We start from the raw sequence: 16,740 nt of genomic DNA, 5'->3' as shown, positions 1-16,740 counted from the left end.
TTGTTCCTCTCTTTTGTGACTGTTTTCTCTTTATCTTTTTGTCTTTCTGACTCTCTCTGCCAATCCTCTTCTTTCTTTCTTTCTTTCTTTCTTTTTTTCTCTCTCTGTCTCTCTCTGTTTTTATTGTCTTTCTTCATCCCTTCCTTGTAAAACCTCTCATCACCTCTTTATTTCCATATGCCTTCTTTCCATCTGCCGGCTTCCTCTCCCACTCTTTCTCTCACTCAATCCCTTCCTCCTTTCTTTCTGTCACCCCATCCTTTCTTTCTCTTCTTTCTTTGAAGAAGAATCTCCTCCCCATCTCCTTTTCCATTTCCTCTCTTTCTCTGACCACATCCCTTCCTCCACCTCCTCCTACTCCTCCTCTCTATTTGTCCCTCAAACACCCAATCATCTTTACTGATGTATCTTTCCTCCAACATATCTCCCCCTTTTCCTGACTTCCTCTCTCATTCCCTCTCTCTCTCTCTCCCTCTCTGTCTCTCTATCCCTCTCTGTCTCTCTCTGTCTCTCTCTCTCTCTCCCTCTCTGTCTCTCTATCCCTCTCTGTCTCTCTCCGTCTCTCTCTCTCTCCCTCTCTGTCTCTATCTCTGTCTGTCTCTCTCTCTCTGTCTCTCTCTCTCCCCTTTATCGCCTTCTCTTTTTCCCTCATCCCATTCCTCATTCTCTCCAACCATCTTTTTCTTCTCTCTTCTTTGCTTCCTACTTGTCTTCTCTTTCCCTCTCTCTCCCTCCCCCCCTCCTCTCTCTCCCTCTCTCTTCCTCCCCCGTCCTCTACCTCCTCTCCTCCCGCCTCTCTGTGGTATTGTTTGTCTGTCTGATGTTCGTCCTTGGTTCAGGGTGCCTCAGGGGGCATTCATAGACCACAGCAGCACAGCGCGTCACACTGCCTAATGATGGGAACACGTCCCACACATACACACATACATACGCATACACACACATGCGCTCACGTGTAAACACAGTCACACACATACACTAGACAGGACAGCTGTCCTGTTTCAAATATTGCAGTTTCAAATATTGTCCAATCTTTTGAACTATAACTTATTGCTATGCTGCTCTAGAGAACACAGAAACACTCAGGATGTTCTCCAGACAGACACACATGCACACACACACATACTCAAACACCCACATGCACACACACACACACACAAACAACCACTCGCCCACACACACACGCATTGACAACACTAGCTCTTGAGATGCATCGGATGCATATCATATCATATGTCTTGTCTTGTGTTCCTATTGGCCTACCTGCCTGCCTGCCTCCGCGCCTGCCTGCCTGCCTCCCTGGCTGCCTGCCTCCCTGGCTGCCTGCCTCCCTGCCTGCCTGCCTCCCTGCCTCCCTGCCTGGCTGCCTCCCCGCCCCGCCTGCCTCCCTGCCTCCCTGCCTGGCTGCCTCCCTGCCTGGCTGCCTCCCTGCCTGGCTGCCTCCCTGCCTGCCTCCCTCCCTGGCTGCCTGGCTGCCTCCCTGCCTCCCTCCCTCCCTGCCTGCCTGCCTCCCTGCCTGGCTGCCTCCCTGCCTCCCTCCCTGCCTGGCTGCCTGGCTGCCTGGCTGCCTGTCTGTCGAGCAGGAAGCAGAGACAAGCAGGAACTTATCCTGGCAGCTCTGTTCCATGTGAACACACCTCACTGCCGTTGTTACCACAGTCTGCACAAAGTTCACCTTCTCCTCATGATGAGACAGGTTTCACCTGCTGGTGTGGTGTCTGTGAGGGCTGCTCATTTCAACTGACAGAAACGGCATCTCTTAGCAAACAGGACATGCTGTTCCTAAACACACGGATACAACAGTGAAATAACACCATGCAGCACATCCACATTTTCACAACAAGATCCGGACCCTTTCCCTTCTTTCATTCTGCAGCTCTCTTCCCGGCTTTCTTTCTCTCTTTTTGACCTCTCTTCTCTCCCCCATTCAACATGTTCTCCTCTCCACCTCTCTTTCACCCAGACTCTCTCCATTCTCTTCGAACCCACTTTTCCCTCCCTTTCTCTCTCCCTCTTTCATTACATTTATTCCTGAATGCCTCCTTTTTATCTATAGCCCCCCTCCCCTCTCTATTTCTCTTTTCTTTATCCTCTCTCTTCCCCATCCTGGTCAGACCAGCCTTCTCTTGTTCGATCCCTGACTCAACTTTCACATTCCTGTAACATTCCGGTAGGATTAGCCCCCAGCCCCACACCCCAGCCCCCCAGTCCTCTCATTCCCTCCCCTCCCTCCCTCCTCCCCTTCATCAGCCCCTCCCCCCCCGCTTGCCCCTCCACCCCCCCCCCGCCCCCCCCCCCCCCCCCCCCCCCCCCCACCTTCTCAGAGACCAGGGGCCTCCCACTATGCCTGCTGGGTCACACAGAGAAGACACAAGACAAGGTGTGTGTGTGTGGGAGAGAGTGTGTGTGTGTGTGTGTGAGTCAGTGTGTGTACACATGTCTGTTGCAGATAAGGCCAGTGTTCCCCTCCTTACCTCTGTCGTCGACGCTTCCCCCCCAAGTTCTGTGACTACCATCATCCAGGCAGGCCAGCTTCAATCCTCACTGCTTGCCCCCCCGCACAAACACATACTCCATTTAGCTGGGATCCTATATCAGGAGTGCTGACAGAGAGTGTGTGAGCTGTGCATGTTCGAGCAGACACACACACTTAATCACACTGCCTCTGCGTCTCTCAAAGACACACGTACACACGCACTTAAGCACAAACACCCTGCTCCTCGAACATACACTTAACCATACACACCAAATCCCTATATTGTCTGTTACCCGGGTGAACGCTGCTTTTTTATAACTCTGGGCAATGTTTCAGTTGGCTAGCGTCTTCAAGACCTTTTATGTCACCACACCCTTTGGTTAAACACAGAGAGATAGTGTGTGTGTGTTGTTGGGCGAGAGGGGGGGTGGGGGCGGGTACAGCCCAGCACATCCATGTACCTATCAAACCTGCCCCTGCCCTCCCCCCACCCCCGCCGGGGGTGGATGGAGGTTCAGCTTCAGCACCAGGTAACTGACCGGCCTTGTCACCGGCTCTCACTATCACTTATTGACCAACACCAGGAGGGGGCTGGGGCTTACCTCTGAACCTTTGATACACACACATACACACAGACACACCCACATATTGATTTTGTGTGTAGTGGTGTGTGATAGATAGAGGGTTAACAGACATATCCTGGCTGCTCAGTAACACAGGCTGGGACTCCCCTGGGCACACAGGACTGGAAATACGCCCACACACAAGTCCACAAACACACACACACACACACACACACACATGCACACAGACAGTGACACATACATGAAAACAGACACAAACCCACACACTCTGCATGTCCAGTACCCAGGTACGGTGAGCTAATCCTGGACCTCCACCTGCTCACTCCCCCTCTCTGTGGAGCCCCTGTGCGGAGCCAGAGAGACAGGCCAAACCAGTAGCACAGGGATCTTAACATGCGCCAACACACTCCACCTCGTACAGGAGCTTAGCAGAGAGAGACAGAAAAAAAGAGAGAGAGAACACCAAATGAAAGCGAGAGACCGCAAAAAAGAGCAGCAAAAGCGAGAGAGACAGAGAGAGCGAAGGAGAGAAAGTGAAAGAGAGAGAGCAGAGAGAAAGACCCCAGCAGTCATGAGTATCCTCTTACCACAGCCAAAATAAAAGCGTGATCGGAGCCAAAGACACACTTCAAAAGCCACTCAGCTGTTTCCCTCCCCTCCCTCCCCTCCTCTCCTTCTTATCCTCCCCTGCCAACATGACTCATTCTCATCCCCCTCTCCCTCCTCTTTCTTTGGTCTCTATATCCCTTCTTCCCTTTTTCTTTTCCAACATTTCTCTCTTTATTTCAGTCTTCCCAGCTCTCCTCCTCCTTCTTCCATCTCTACATTGTTTTCCTGAACTTTTTCTTTCTTTCTTCCTTTTACCCCCACCCCTTTCTATCGTTTTTTTCTTGTGTCTTTCCTGCAGTATATCTTTCCACCCCTGCTCCCTCGCGCCACCTTCCCACCCACGCTCTACCTTTCACCCTCTCTCTCCTTCGCCTAATCCTGTCTTCATGCCCCTCTCTCCCTCTTCCTATACCCTACAATCTCGGGGACTGTAGCAAACAGTACCATGTACCTCTTAGATCAAGCTGATTGGTTTATGTCAGGCTGTACAGGCGGACGCCCCCCCCCCCTCGCCCCTCGGCTCCTTACATCTAAACATCTGTCCGTCCCATTATTGAGTTCCGCAGCCCCCCCACGTCCCCCCCCCCCCCAGCCCCGTGCCCCCCTTGTCAGAAACACTGGGAACTCTGGGAGTGATATCCCAGGGAACGAGGAGCCCCTGATTATGGGAGCCAGCTGGCTGAGAGACGTGTGGAGCCCTGGCGCTCCTGGGTATCCGATACGGCGTGGGGGGAGGGGGGGTGGAGGGGGGGGGGGGGGGTAGGGGGTTGAGGCTGGAAGACTGTGCCTGGAGGTGTGTGAGAGGGGCGGGGCAGCGGTGGGTTGGATCATGGGCGGGGGTGGCTTTGGAGTGGGGGGGGGGGGGGGGGGGGCACATGCCGTAGCATCATTCGCCTGGATGGTTTGGCTGGAATGTGAGACAGGAAGCTCAGGAAGGTCCTGACGGGGGCTTCGGGAGAAGACATCTCCTGGAGGGACGAGAGCTTCTGTCAGCACTGGAGGTGGGGGCGGGGGAAGGAGGGGGGAGGGAGGGGGGGAGGGGGAAGGAGGGGGGGCAGGGAGAAGGGGATGGCGGTTACAGCGATGATGAAGAGGAGGAAGAGGATTGGGGTAATGGTGGAAGGTGAAAGAGTAGGGTGGGTAGAAGGAGGATGAGGAGGAGGAGGGAGAGGAGGAGGAGGGGATGATGAACGTACTCTAAAGAGAAAAAAGACGAGCATGATGACGAAAGCTTGAGCTATGCCAAAACATTGCATTCACATTTTACTCATTCACTTTTATCAAAAGCAGCACACAAAATAAATCAAGGGATACAAAATACAAACCCACATAAACAGACAGATAAACGGGGATGCCAGGGAGTGAATGGATGGACTATTTAATCCATCACTGTTACCTTACCTCGGACAGCCACGACCTTCCAGGACTTTGCCTCATGCCTCCTCTCCTCTGGTGCGACTGCTTCACGACGTTTCTTTTCAAGAAAACGTTTTGCCGGCCAACATTTAATGTTAGAGCTGTTGAGCCATAGCTAGAGCTTAATGAAGCATAAAAGTTTTCAAACAGAAGGAGCCCCTGGGGGTGCTGGACAAGCAGAATCTTACCCCAGGGTTGATGGGATGCTGTCTGACCTGGTGTGTGGCCGGCCAGCGGGCAGAGAGATCAGATAAGACCAACAGGTAAACACCAACACTCTGAGAGAACACAAAGCATGAATGACAAATGAAACACACACACACAGAGAGAGAGAGAGAGAGAGCACTCTGGCCCTCCACAGCCTGAGAGATTCTGGCACATTGAGTAATGGGGTCATTTGGTTGTGCTAATTATGTTTGCTTTCTGGCGGGGTTAAGACCAGGGACATTGCCACACACACACACACCCATACCCATGCACACTATCCCCTTGCCTTTACACAAACACACAATCACAGACACCACACAACCCCATATACAACCCCTTCGCCTCTACAGACACACACAGACACACCCACACAACACAAACAAACAGACAAATGCACAACCAGCACTACCTCCCCACCACCACCACACACCCAGCTTCCTCAAGCCTTGCACACACACACATACACACACACACACACACACACACAGACACACACACAGACACACGTCATGTGTAAGTGAGATGTCTTTCATTTCAACAATGTGTTCAGTGTGTGCTGTGCCCGTCCTCTCAGCAGACAGAGTTACCCAATCCCCTGATATGCATTCTACACGCATTCTACACGCATGGTGGCAGACTCTTCTCATGACGCCGGCGGAGACACTCCTTTAGTTCCGCCCAGGATCCGTACATGCTCAGTTCGCGGGGTCACCGGGTCAGGGGGTGCTGGGGGGGGGGGGGGGTTGGGGGCGTGGATGTCCCTGTGATTCCCTGTCTGCGCTGAGTGTGTGTACCTCTCTCTCTGTACTGTGTGTGTGTGTACCTCCATCTGTGTGCTGTGTGTGTACCTCCATCTGTGTGCTGTGTGTGTACCTTCATCTGTGTGCTCTAAAAGGGTCCTTCACAGTGAAGTGACTCATAGAGTGTATTATGAGAAATTAAACCATTACGTAATAAATAGACTGAATGGACCCTGCTGAATGAGAGATCAAGATAAGAGCAGTCCTGATTGGCTGATGGACTGGGATGGGTTGTGTTTGTGTGTGTGCGTGAATGTGTGGGGTGTGCGTGTGTGAGGATGTGTGTTGGGGGATGTTTGTGCATGTGTGTGTGCTGGGGGGATGCCTTTGTGTATATGTGTGTTATGTGTCTCTGTGTGTGTGGATCCTGGTCTATATATTTACAGGTTGATTATCATTATCTATTGTTTGTTTCCACCTTGTTTATCCTTTATTCAACCTCAACCACGTTTATTTTCTTGAGGCAGGGCATACAACTGAACAGGAAGTGAGTGTTGTCTTGAACTGTGACACGCTGAGAGGGAGAGCCAAACGCAGCACGTGTGGGGCTTCTGGGTAAACAGGGAGAATGTAAACAAACGTGGGAGATCGGAGACATGCGTGCCGTAGAACAGCACCAGCGGTTCTTTCCTAACTGCTCGTCGTGCGAGAGCTGAGGTGTTGGAGGCCGAATGGAGACTTGAACACACGGGCCTCTCTCTTTGAGTGGTGACGCTCACACACACTCCAGCCGGTGTTGTTGTCCTGGCACACACACACACACTCTCTCTCCCTTTCTTTCCCTCTCACACACACAAACTCTCACACACACCCTCTCTGACTATGTTTCCCTGAAAACACACAGCTCAGAGATCCTAGTAATTAAGACTCACGCAGCTAACTAGCAGCACTGAGGTCTGGCCAAGCATCTTTATATGGCTCACATCTATAAACATTCAGATATTATATAATCATATTCCACTGGTAATTAGTGTAAGTGTGTGTGTGTGTGTGTGTGTGTGAGTGCATATGTGTGTGTATGTGAGTGTATATTGTGTGAAAACAAAAGTTAAATGAAAACAGGATGTGTGTGCGTAGTCTGGGTACTGGCAGGCATGGTGAGAGACTAGAGAGGGTGCCAGAGGTAATTGGCGCATGTTGGCACATGTCACAGCTCCAACCATGAATATAAAATCAACAGTACTCCTCTTCTTCAGACTGGGGATTCTGAGGAGGGATGCAGAGGAGGAGTGAGGAGGAGAGGTGGACAGGATCCACATGAAAATCGAGGGACAGCAGAATAAGTTCTGAGCTTATACAAACGCTAACAGCCAGCTCTGTCTCATTACTCTCATTATTCTTTCTCTCTGCAGTCTGACTCCCTGTCCAACCAGGGTTAAGGTCCAGGCCTTGGCCTCTTACTGGGGGGCCTGCCTGTCCCTCTGCCCCAGTGCCACACACCCTGCCTGGGCAGCCCCCGACACATAGCCCCTCTGCAGTGTCCTGTCTGGGGCCTCTTCTTTCCATGCCCCCCCTACCCCCCCGACATTGGGCCATCTCTCTCTCTTCCTGTTGCCTCTTTAGAACTGACTTCCACCCCCCTGAAGAGCCCCCTGACTGCCTGTGTGAGTGAGAGAATGGATAGAAATGTACAGTATGTGTGAGTGTGTGCATTTGTGGATGTGTGTGGTTGTGTCTGTGTGTCTGTGTATCTGGGGGTGTCTCTCTGTCTTGATGTGTGTGTGTGTGTGTGTCTGAGTGTGTGTGTTTCTGAGGGTAGGAGTGTGTGTGTCTAAAAGGGAAAGAGCCAGCCGGATGTGTGTGAGGGAGCCCCGTTCCAGACACCTCAGGAACAATCAGAGGCTCTGGGCTCCGTTTCCTCTGGGACTTTTATTGGCAATGCACTCATCACTACGGCGACACAGACAGGAAGTAGCTTCCCGTCAGTGATGGACAAACGGATGGGAAGATTAAAAACATGAGCAGGGAATGTGCAAGAGCGGACACACTCTCTCTATAGTCTATTTTAGTATGGTTTAGACACACACACACACACACAGAGGATGCTTATCTTCCTGGGCGTGTGTCCAGTGAGTTAGACATGGACAGTGTTATTGTTGCTTTAGTGTGTTGTGTGTTTGGAGAGCCGCTGGCTTCCTTCAACACTTCACAAACAGAGCAGGCTGGCTGTTGAGGTCTGGAGACTCACACAAGGGGACTGACCCTCACTGACCACAGAGAGCCAGGCCTTGTGTATGCATGGCACTCAAATTGTTTATTTTATGCGCGTGTGTGTGTGTTTGTGCATGTGTGTGGGGATTCATTTATTTGTTTGTTTATTTATCTACTCTACCACTACAGACAAGGTATTTCTTATCTCCTTTGCCATTTTCCGTTTACACACACACACACACACACACGCACAAACATTGTACGACAAGTGTTTACGACGTACAAGCTGCTGAAAACAAACCAAGAGGGCTGTTCTTGTGTGTGTCTGAGTGTGTAGGCTTGGTCCCTACTCCCACCTTCATTTTTCCTCCTCTTCCTTTTTTCACCTATATATCGAACTATGAATAATAATGTTGGCGGGTCAGATGGCTGAGCGGTTAGGGAATAGGGCTATTAATCTGAAGGTCGCTGGTTCGATTCCCGGCCGTGCAAAATGACGTTGTGTCCTTGGGCAAGGCACTTCACCCTACTTGCCTCGGGGGAATGTCCCTGTACTTACTGTAAGTCGCTCTGGATAAGAGCGTCTGCTAAATGTAAATGTAATGTCCTTAAAGACTTGAACACACAATAAAACTGAACTCTGTTATCAAAACGATCTGATCTGAACACTACCTGGAGGTGACACATTCCTTTGAAACCATCTAATTAACCATCCAACTTGATTTCTCTCTCTCTCTCTCTGCCTCTCCTTTTCTTTCTTTCCCCCTCACTTTCTCTGCTCTCTCCCTAGAGAATGCAGCATTCATTGTTTTGATCCTCCAGTTATGAAGGAACATCATTTATCAGATACCTGCCCTACCCACACACACACACACACACACACACCTTTCAAAGCTCTTATTAGGCAGGCAGTAACTCTGGAGACCAGCTCTAATAAAACACTGCAGAGCATCTTTTTATTAGACGCCTTTAATTACCCCAAAGAGCTCACTTTAGCTCCCCTGTGTGTATGTGTGTGAACGTGTGTGTCTGTGTGTCTGTGAGTGTGTATGTGGAGGGGGAGGGTCTCATTCTCCATTACATCATGACCCTCCTCAACTGGCTCATTAGCATGCTCATTATCTCGTTAGCTAATTGAATGGACCTCGTTAGCGTGGGTGAACTGTGCCAGGCTAATGCAGGTTGTGGACGTGCTTCTTTGTTCATGGATCCACAGAAACGAGGACGCCCAGGGGCATCTTAACAACGTGAACACTGAGCCACGATGAGCACCACCAGTCTGACTGGAAGCCACTTAACCACTACAGTACACCCACACACACACAAACTTGACTACAGCTGACAGTAACATCAAGCTGATGGTCTGGCTAGTAAAACTCCTCTCTTTAAAATGTAAATATGCTTTGTTCATTCATTTTTATGGAGAGTTTATGTAGATGTGGAAATGCTGAGTAATTGCGTTTACTGAGTTGAGTGAGAACAGTGTTCCACTAATACATAGCAACTTTTCCTCTGGCAAAGAAGTACAAATGAAGAAAAACAAGCATCAAGGGACAGTAAAACAGCAAACAACAACATGAAGCCCTTAAAGGGCTTTTTCAAACTGCTCCTCCATTTGACTTCAATGACTGTGGGTTTCTGGAAGGTGGGGCTGTAGGTTGAGCAGGGGTTGGGGGGATGGAGGAGTAGGGGTGGGGGGTTCAATTGAGATAATTTGGCCCTATTTTTTCGGTGGTCGCACTACAATCGCTACATTGCCCAGAGGGACAGAGTGTTTAGGTGGTGCGGGGCGGGGGAGGAGGGCGGGGGGAGGAGGGCGGGGGATGAACGTTTAGAGGAAAGAGATTGGGTGGCGACACACAACACACAGAGGAAACACTGGTAGCACTCAAGAAAAGCCAAATAAACAAGTTTGTGGCCAAATGATTCACAGGTGTGGTGGAGACAGGGCTGCCATCTGCGTCAGAGCCCGCCGCAACCCCCCTCTAGTCACCAGCGGCACGGTGTGCTGTGTGAGGACGCTTATGTAATGACTTCAGCTGTCGGGAGAGCTCACACAGCACCACGGGGGGGGGGAGGGGGGGGGGGGGGGGTTGTGGGGGGGGGGTGCTGGCTGGCTGGCTGGTTGGGCGGGCGGGTGGTTTTGAAAAGCTGTTGAACAATAGTAGTCTATGGAAGTATAAAGGATGATGGTGTGGAGTGCTGGGGGGGGGGTGTTAAGGGACGGGGGGGATTATCCGGCTGTTGGGGTGCTCTCATGTTCGCGGTTGCTTTTAGAGCTGGGGGTGGGGGGAGGTTGGACAACTGGATCCCCCCCCCCCCCCCCCCGTAAAAAGGAGGAGAGGGAAGTGTGCGCTGAGGGCTCCTTTTTAAGTGTTCTTCTCTTTCCAAGAAAAGAATGAGAGAGAGAGAGAGAGAGAGAGAGAGAGAGAGAGAGAGAGAGAGAGAGAGAGAGAGAGAGAGAGAGAGAGAGAGAGAGAGAGAGAGAGAGAGAGAGTGGAATTTTTCAGTACATCCTGTTCAGTAGATGGAGAGGATTGACCAAACATGTAACCAGGCTTCCGGTCACATTATGACCTCCTGGCAGCACACCCACCCACACACATCGACACACACACACACACAGTACAGAGAACACTCTACACACACACACACACACTTAAAAGACCATACTCAAACTAAGGTGGTCCAGCTGTCATGCCCAATCAAAACCTTCCATACATCCAGTGACCAGCTGTCTTGTCCAATCACAAACCTGCATATATCATGTTTTTTTAAATAGTAATGGCTGAATGGCAACTATTTGCTTAAAACACACTCTCTATATCTGGTTTCTCTCTCTCTTCCTTGTCCTTACTCACCCTCCCCTCCGTGGAGCCTGTCTGATTTTACCCCTCATTACTCCCTCTAATAGGTTACCATCAGCATCCTATCAGAGCCCAGGGACCTGGGCCGACCCCTGGTGACCTTTTGAGACCTATTCAGGGGTCACTTCCTGGGCCTGGGGGTCAGAGGTCAGAGCCAGGGGGAAACAGAGAGGATGGTGGGAACAGGAGTTTCAAAGATGGAGGTTGCCCCATGCTCCAACCAGATCACCTAAGATGACCTAATGAGGTGTGCGCTGATCATTCTGTGTGTCTTTGTTAGTTATAGCATGTGTGTGCATGTGTGGATGTATGTCACACACCTCAATGACTGGTGCACCTCACAAGCTTGTCAAGTACTCTGTGAAAGACAAAAGTTTTTTTTTAAAGATGGAGCGAGAGTGAAAGAAGAGAGGGAGCAAAGATGAAAACGTTTGAGGATTGTTTTTGTCGTCAAAGATCTGTGAATTTGGGACAAAAGCCTTCAGACCAAATACCAAGAAGCTTGGAGGAATGTGTGGCATCAACAGCCACTAAAGACCTCTGACCAGCGGTCACCATGCCAGTCAGCTGAGTCACCCGCCTCCTTGTGACACACACCCTCTTTGATGCCGTTTTAAATGTCCTCCTATGCAAATGCAGAGAACGGGAAGATAGAGAGGGAAGGAGAGAAAGAAAGAGAGAGAGGGAGGAGGAGGAACACACATTGACAGAGAGAGGGGGAGAGGAAAAGAGAGAGAGACAGAGAGAGAGAGAGAGAGAGAGAGAGAGAGAGAGAGAGAGAGAGAGAGAGAAGAAAAAAAGACAGGGAGAGCAAGAAAAAAGAGAAAAAAGAGGAGAGGGAAAACGACTCCATGCCCAACACGAAGACGCTGGGTTACGTAGTCATTAACGTTGCAGATAGTGGAGATAGGAAGTGTGAAAGGGCTCCATGCATAGAGCCTCAATCCCAGCATTGTCTGTCAGCCTGCTTCCTCACTCCACGCTGCAGTGTGGGAGAGGAGAGCTACACAGAGCTAGGAATTCAGTGCGTGTCTCTGTGTGTGCGCGAATGGGTGCGTGTGTGTGAGCGTGTGTTGGCGAGAGTGTGTGTCCGTGCGTGCGTGTGAGTTTGTGTGTGTGTGTGTGCGTCAGAGTGAGGATGTAGCAGTGTGAAAGATGCAAGCATAGCAGTCATGTTTCTCAGGCTGTGTCAGCAGCATAGCTCACATTCAGACGCAGCTCTCACAGGGGAGGGGCTGGGCTGGAGAATGTACTCCACACACACACACACACACAGTGATGGAGACTCTCAGCTGTGAAATCATGTACTGTAACACACATACACTTGTAAACACACACCTATACACAAACATCCTAACCCAAGCATAACCAAAACCCAAACCTTACCCCTAACCCCAATCCTCATCCTAACTCACCCATTCCTCTCCAGTCTGACTGTCTTTGTGGTGGTCAGCTATCAGTGACCCCACTGGCCTTGCCTTCAACATGATCAAATACTGCATAATGATGTTGGTTCAGCCTCCTCCCACACACTCGTGCCCAACTCCACCTACCCCGCCCAGCTCCCGCCTCTTTGATGTGTGTGCACTGAAGTGTGTGTAGATGTGTGTCGAAGTTTGTGCACTGAAATGTGTGTGTGTGTGTTGAAGCAGCGTCCACCAGAGCGACATATGACCCAGCGACCTTGTCCTTCTGATGGCAGCTGATCAATAACTACAACAGCTTGTCTCCACACACCCCAGCTTCATCAAACAAACTCCCTCAGATGTGTGTGTACTTTTGGGTTTTCTGCACGTACGTCTGTGTGTGTGTGTGTGTCTGCCTGCATGTGTGTTTGTACGTGTGTGTGTTTTGTGTCAGACTTGCTCCACCTGGTACAGTTTCCAGGACATGAGGGATCAATAGGGGCGTAGCCCAAGATTAGCATTTAACATGATTAGCATTAAACATGTGTATTGATCAGTGGTGTTTGGCTGATAGATTGCTGTTAAACATCAATGGGTATTTAAACACATGGCACTCTGATCCATGAACCTATTCATACTCAAGACTCTTGCCTTAAACACACAAACAAACACACACACACACACACACACACACACACACAGACACACACTGGTCCTCATACAGAAAAAAAGCAACAAACCAAAGCCAGACTCTGATTTACAAACTGTTCAGGGTGCTGGACAAACATGAGCTGTCTGCTCCTTTCTCTGGCAGCCAGATGAGAGCAGAGTGTCGGTTTGGGAGTGCAGGGTGCTAATAATAGGAGCTTCTGGGTCAGTTGAGCTTGGCAGAGATAGTGGTTGGGCCTGTCTGCTTTCCATGGTTGTACTCCGTCATGGTGGTTTGTGCATCACGTCTGTTTGGGAGAACCATGCATGCACACATGATCAGAGGGAATGGGCCTGGTGAAAACAAAGGGGTCTTCTCCCAAATTGTGTGTGTGTGTGTGGCATCTTCTGGAGGCTATAATAAGAGAGTGGGGCGAGTCAGGATCCCTTCTAATGGAGGACTGGAGAGAGAGAGAGGTCTATCATCATCCCTGTAGAGAGCAGAGATTACACACTGGGATTCCAGCTCTGGTGCTGGGAACTGATGCAGGGAGGAGTGTTTGTGTGTGTTTGAATGTGTGTTTGCATGTCTGTGTGGTTCAATGTATGTGTGTGTGAGCGTGTGTGATAATGATTGCCTTTTCATGTATGTTAATGAGTGTCTTGTTTACGGAGAATGGAGGCTGACACACTGATGGAAGTGTTGAGTCATGAAACTCTGCTAAACATGGGCGAGGTGATGAAGCTAACTAGCTAGCATAAACACAGAGCCTCCATAGTAAACCAAAACACACACCACAATGACACCGTTCACACACTGTAAACAGATATTTAAATGTGTCACAGCTAAGCCTTAAAGTGGACTATATAAATGTTGACTTATAAACTTTGTGAGATACAGATGAATGGATGTCTCTACAGTGTAAGGAGTGGCCTGTAAGCAGATGTATGGATGAAGCCTCACAGCAGGACTTATAGCAGGGGTCACATGACTTACTTGGTTATCAGTCATGTGATGATCTGTTATTGGCTCATTGACAGGTGAGCATAGGACAGAGTGGAGCAGATTAGAGCTGCAGAGTCTGCTAACACTCACAAACCTTCCCTGGGTGTCCCAGCTCTACACAACACACACACACCACATACACACACACACACACCACCGACACACTAGGTCCTGCTTATGTAGACACAAACATACTTGCACACAACAAACATGCCCACACACAACATGCTAAGACCTTAACATACATGTGTAGACACAAACACACGGACACACACTGAGACTATACACGTCCGCGTGTTGACAGGCACACACACACTTTCAGAGCATACACATAATGTGCTGACACGCGCGCGCACACACACACACACACAGGGCCACACTGATCATCTGTTTGGGAACTGATGACAGCTGGATCCACATGTAATCAATAGTGAATGAATAAATGCATAAACGAATGTGTAAATGAAGAACTGAGTGGACAAATGAAAGTAGGAATGAATGCGAGACAGAGTGGGCTGCCTGTCTTCCCTGCTGTGTGTCTGGTGGAGGGGGGGGGGGGTAGTATTGATGAGAGGCCAGAAGGGAAATCAGAGGATGTAAATGTAGAGACACAGTCAAATTGGTTTCAGATTTAATACTGATGGACAGTTTCCTTTCAACCGTTTAAATACCTCTGCACACACACTACACACACACTACATTCGACACGCACACAGAATCTCTGGTTAGTGGATCTAAGTCTGGACATCGTTACGACCCTCAGCATTTGACCCCTGACCCCTGACCCATGAACCCTGAGTGCTGTTGCCTCTTGAGCCGCTGAGGTGGGGAGTTGAAGGGGGGGGGGGGGGGGTATTCTGCAACAGGAAGTCACGTAATGACACAGCTATATTAAAGAGACTAGTGAAACATACTCAAATAAACTAGGCGAATAAGGTAAAGATAAGCTAGACACACACTCACACAACTATCCACAGACACACACTCACACAGCACACACACACACGTAGAGACACACACCAATGACAGACACTTTTCTCTCTCTCTCACACACACCATCACCATCATCACACACACATACACTGGATTGACACACAGATGCACAGTCACATGTATAATAAAACCAACAGACACTGTGGAGGCTTGGTGACCTGAGACAGTGGGCCACAGCACTATAGACCAACATCCCTGGAATCTCCTTCACTCATCTTATCAGCTTAACCCCGATGTCCAATCAGATGCCCACTTGAGAATCACTCTGGTTCCTCTCAGATCGCCTGAGCTCCATGAGTGGAGTCTGTTATTGAAACGCTCTGTGTGTCTGATCTAGTCTATATACCACCTCTGTATGTGTCTGATCTAGTCTATATACCACCTCTGTATGTGTCTGATCTAGTCTATATACCACCTCTGTATGTGTCTGATCTAGTCTATATACCACCTCTGTATGTGTCTGATCTAGTCTATATACCACCTCTGTATGTGTCTGATCTAGTCTATATACCACCTCTGTATGTGTCTGATCTAGTCTATATACCACCTCTGTATGTGTCTGATCTAGTCTATATACCACCTCTGTATGTGTCTGATCTAGTCTATATACCACCTCTGTATGTGTCTGATCTAGTCTATATACCACCTCTGTATGTGTCTGATCTAGTCTATTTAACACCTCTCTGGCTGGTCTTTTTTGTTACTTTCTACACGGTTGGATAGTGGGGTGCCAATGCATATCCAGACCTGTTTCGGGATTTCGGGGGGGGGGGGGCTGTGTGCCTGTTTGTGTGTACCTGGATGTGTGTACATTTAGGATTTAGGTGCACTCATGTATGCGTGTTTGAGTGTGTTTGAATGTGTGTGAGCGTGAGAGAGTGTGTGTGTGTATTCAGGAAGCCAATGAAGAGGAGGACAAGTGGTCGAATCCAAACAGCACAGCATACCAGAGCAGAGATGACCTTTCAGCCCCCACTCTCTGTGTCTCTCTTCAACTCTCTCTCCCTCCCCCCTCTGTCCTCTCTCCTTCTGTCTCCAGCCCTATCTCTACTCTTTAATCTTTACTGTTACTGCTAGCATAAAGATGACACCCTCACGTTTTCAGCTCCACTCGTTCTGTGCTATCTCCGTATCCCTCTACTTCACAGGCCAAACCAGGGGCCTCCAGGTACCTCTTTACCAGGGATCTCTGGGAAACTAGATCTTTACCACGAGAGCAGGAACAATTCACATTTGGGAGGGACAAAACCCAGCCACACCGACGTAGGAATGCAGTGTGTGTGTGTCTATGAGAGAGAGAGAGAGAGAGAGAGAGAGAGAGAGAGAGAGAGAGAGAGAGAGAGAGAGAAAGAGAGAGAGAGAGAGAGAGAGAGAGAGAGAGACTGATGGTTTTCCCCCCATCTTCTCTCTACCACCTCAGAGATCCAAATCTGGCTCCCCCGCCGACCTAAACAAACAGTCAACAACAACACAAATGACACCACAAAGGTAATTGACATTCCTGGCAGGCCATTTAAGAATGCAGGTGTGTGTGCAGTAGAGTGTGTTAGTGTTTGTTTTCGTTGTCTGTCTGTGTG

The sequence above is a fragment of the Osmerus mordax genome, chromosome 8 (assembly GCF_038355195.1).
Source record: "Osmerus mordax isolate fOsmMor3 chromosome 8, fOsmMor3.pri, whole genome shotgun sequence".
NCBI lineage: Eukaryota > Metazoa > Chordata > Actinopteri > Osmeriformes > Osmeridae > Osmerus > Osmerus mordax.
The sequence above is the reverse complement of the archived record's forward strand: the minus strand, read 5'-3'. Positions refer to the sequence as shown.